The following is a 4,107-nucleotide window of genomic DNA, read 5'->3' on the forward strand; positions in this document are numbered from 1 at the left end:
TATCCTTTCATGTCCTGAACAATCCATAATCTAATCTCTGCTTGGCCTCCTCACCCATCTGTGGCAACAAATTCCACAGGTTCATCACTCTCTGGCTGTAGAAATTCCTCCTCATCTCCCTGTTCCTACAGTGAGTGCAAGGTTGTTGCTGTGACACCACTCAGTCAGTCGTGTATTTATCCTCACAATTGTCAGGATTAAACTCCACCTGCCATATCTCAGCCCATCTCGCGAACACAAAAATCTCCCCCTGTCACCTCAGACTCTGTCCTTTACACTCTACCAATGTACTGGTATTGCTGCCAATGTAAACATCCAAATTATTCACATATTTTCCAGATTGCAAGGGTCCCAGATGATACTCTGTATCAGGAAGGCAGAAAATCTGTAAACACTCAGCTACATTTACTATCATCATCATTCTGTACCCTGTTGTATGACATCATCATTTTGCAGCATGTCATATGATGTCATCATTCTGTGCCATATCATATGACATCATCATTCTGTGCCATGTTGTATGACAGCACCATTTTGTGTTGTGTCATATGATGTCATCATTTTGTACCGTGCCATATGATGTCATCATTCTGTGCCATATGACGTCATCATTCTGTGCCATGTCATATGATGTGGGCAATCATGGTCTTTAGAACATTGAACAGTCCAGCACAGGAACAGGCCATTCGGCCCACAGTGTTGTGCTGCACCAGCTAAAAAGTAAATCAATAACCTCCAAACACTAATCCCTCTTACCTACACTGTGTCCATATCTCGCCATCTTCCATACATCCATGTGCCTATCCAAACATCTCTTAAAAGCCTCTGATGTATTTGTCTCTATCACCTTACCAGGCAGCACATTCCAGGCATCCACCACTCTGAGTAAAAAACTTACCCCTCACATCCCCCTTGAACCTACCCCCTCTCACCTTCAATGCACGCCCTCTGGTGTTAGACATTTCAACCCTGGGAGACAGATACTCCCTGACCACTCTATCTAGGCCTCTCATAATCTTACAAACCTCTATCAGATCTCCCCTCAGTCTCTGCCACTCCAGAGAAAACAACCCAAGTTTGTCCAGCCTCTCGTGATAACACATGCCCTCCAACCCAGGCTGCATCCTGGTGAGCCTCTCTGCCCCCTGTCCTAAGCCTCCACATCCTTCCTCTAGTGGGGTGACCAGAATGGTACACAGCATTCCAGACATGGCCTAAACAGATTTTTAATTGTTCTTGGTAAATTTTTCTACAGAAGTGATCTGCCACTGCATTCTTCTGGGCAGTGTGTCTTTACAAGACAGGTGACCCCCCCCCCCAGCCATTATCAATACTCTGCAGAGACTGCCTGCCTGGCGTTGGTGGTCACATCACCAGGACTTGTGATCTGCACCGGCTGCTCGTACGACCGTCCACCACCTGCTCCCATGGGTTCCCGAGACCCTGATCGGGGGCTAAGCAGGTGCTACACCTTGTCCAAGGGTGACATGCGGGCTTCCTCTGGTAGAGACATATTTGCATCCCACTCTAAGTACATTAGGGTAGATAAATCCCCAGGGTCAGCTGGGGTCAATCCCAGGATCCCAAGGGAAAGCCAAAGAGGAGATAGTTAGGAGCAGTGATTTATGCAATTTTATTAGCCTCTAATTTATGCAAATTTATTACCATCTGATGTTGTCCCTGTATTCAAGAATTGAGTAGGGAGAAGCCAGGGAACTACAAAGCTGGGGAACTGAAGCATCCTGGACATGGAGATAGCAGATATGGCTGGCAGAGGCCTCTGGACTTGTGCAATCCCTCGCTCACTCCCTCCCTCCCGCTCTCTCACTCGATGGGGGTGGGGGAGAGTCTGTTTGTTCTCGAGTCAGTGGCGCTCGAGATAAACTGCACCGCAGACTGTAACATTGAAACAGCGAGCTGTCGTTCCACACCCTCCCTCCCCCCACCCCAACCTTTCACTGCGGAAGGGGTAATACCACTCTCTCCTTCGTCAGTGAGAGAGAGAGGGAGCCCGCGGCGTGACTAAGTGCTGGGTAGTTTTTGATGGTCTCTTTGAGGGGCTTTGCTGTTGCTCGCGTGGTGGGAGGTGGGGTGGCTGATGTTTTGAGCTAGAGCAAGTGGGGGAAGGGAGAGGCCGGTGGGGGGTGGGGTTGATGCTTTGCTGTTGCTTGTGCGGGGGGGGGGGGGGGAGAAGAGGGGAGCTTTGGGGTTCTAATAATTTGCTGTCATTCATTCTTTGGGGTTTTTTTTCCTGTTTTGTGGATGTCTGTGGAGGGTAAGAATTTCAGGTTGTCTGATATTGAAAATGTTGGAGGAGATTTGGAGGGGCAGGATTTAGGCTCGTTTGGAAGGAACCATCATGGTTTTGTGCAGGGGAGAATTTTTTGCACAGGTATTATTTGAGGTTTTTGACGAGACCCCCAAGGAGATTGATGAAGGCAGGGCGGTTGGGTTTGTCTAAACCCAGGGTTCCTAAACTCCTCTATGATATGGACCCCAACCATTAACCGAGAGGGTCCGTGGAGCCCAGGCTGGGAACCCCTGGTCTAAGTGGACTTAGTAAGGCTTTTGACGAGGTTCTGTATGGTAGGGAGGGGGAGGGGGACCTTCCTCGAGCATCAGAGAGCGAGAGGCTGGGTAGACGTTGCTGTACGTCCACTCACGGGCCCGATCATTCCACTTGTCCTGGATGCTATATAATTGGCAAGATCAGCGAGACAGCGAGTCGATGGGCGGCTCACGCCCCACCTCCAGGCTTCCTGGCCTCGGGGCCGCCAGCTTCGCCTGAAACCCCACGGAGACAGCAAACCTCCATCGGAGCGAGAAAAGCACACCGCGTGGTAGGTCGCAGGCTCCAACAGTAGCAGAACCGCGTCAGGAAGCCGTGGGTAAGACCAGGCGAGTGCTGTGAGGAATCCTGCTACCACCCAGCCACAGGATCGGTGGCACTAAGATGGAGAGAGTACAGAAAAGACATGAAGGCGATGTTGCTGAAAGTGGAGAGCCTGAATTATCAGGAGAGACGGTACAGGCTGGGACTGTCTCTAAGGCTGAAGAGTAACCTACAGAGGGTTATCAAATCACGGGGGGGGGGGTAGGTGATGTGGATGGTCACTCCACCGTCGGGGAGTCTAAAGCTGGAGACTGTAGGTTTAAGGTCAGAGGGCACCTGAGGGACAACTTCTTCCACATATGGAGAAAGCTGCCAGGAAGTGGTTGAGGCAGATACATTATCAATGTTTGGAAGGCATTAGGACGGCTACATCGATTGGAGAAACATATGGGCCAGATGTGGGCAAATTGGACCAGATTGGGGTGGTCACCTTGGCCGGCAGGGAAGTTTTGGTGAAGAAGCCTTGGGGGAGGGGGGAACGAGAGGTCAAGGTGAGCGGAGAGATCCGCGCATGCGTCCCCTCCCGGCAGCCAGCAGGACCGTGTAAGATCTGCGCATGTGTGTCCTCCCGGTGGCCAGAAGATACCAGCGGATCTGGGCACGCACTTCCCATCTGCCGATGTGCCGCAGGGTATGGCTCTGATCAATATTATAGAAACATAGAAAACCTACAGCACAATACAGGCCCTTCGGCCCACAAAGCTGTGCCAAACATCTTACCTTACAACTACCTAGGCTTACCCACAGCCCTCTATTTTCCTAAGCTCCATGTACCCATACAGGAGTCTCTGAAAGGACCCTGTTGTATCCACCTCCACCACCGTCACCGGCAGCCCATTCCACACACTCACCACTCTCTGTATAAAAAACTTACCCCTGACATCTCCTCTGTACCTACTTCCAAGCACCTTAAAACTGTGCCCTCTCGTGCTAGCCATTTCAGCCCTGGGAAAAAGCGTCTGACTATCCACACGATCGATGCCTCTCATTATCTTATACACCTCTATCAGGTCACCTCTCATCCTCCGTCACTCCAAGGGGAAAAGGCCGAGTTCACAAACCTATTCTCATAAGGCATTTACATCCTTGTAAATCTCCTCTGGACCCTTACTATGGTTTCCACATCCTTCCTGTAGTGAGGTGACCAGAACTGAGCACGGTACTCCAAGTGGGGTCTGACCAGGGTCCTATATAGCTGCAACATTACCTCTCGG

The sequence above is a fragment of the Mobula hypostoma genome, chromosome X1 (genome assembly GCF_963921235.1).
Source record: "Mobula hypostoma chromosome X1, sMobHyp1.1, whole genome shotgun sequence".
NCBI lineage: Eukaryota > Metazoa > Chordata > Chondrichthyes > Myliobatiformes > Myliobatidae > Mobula > Mobula hypostoma.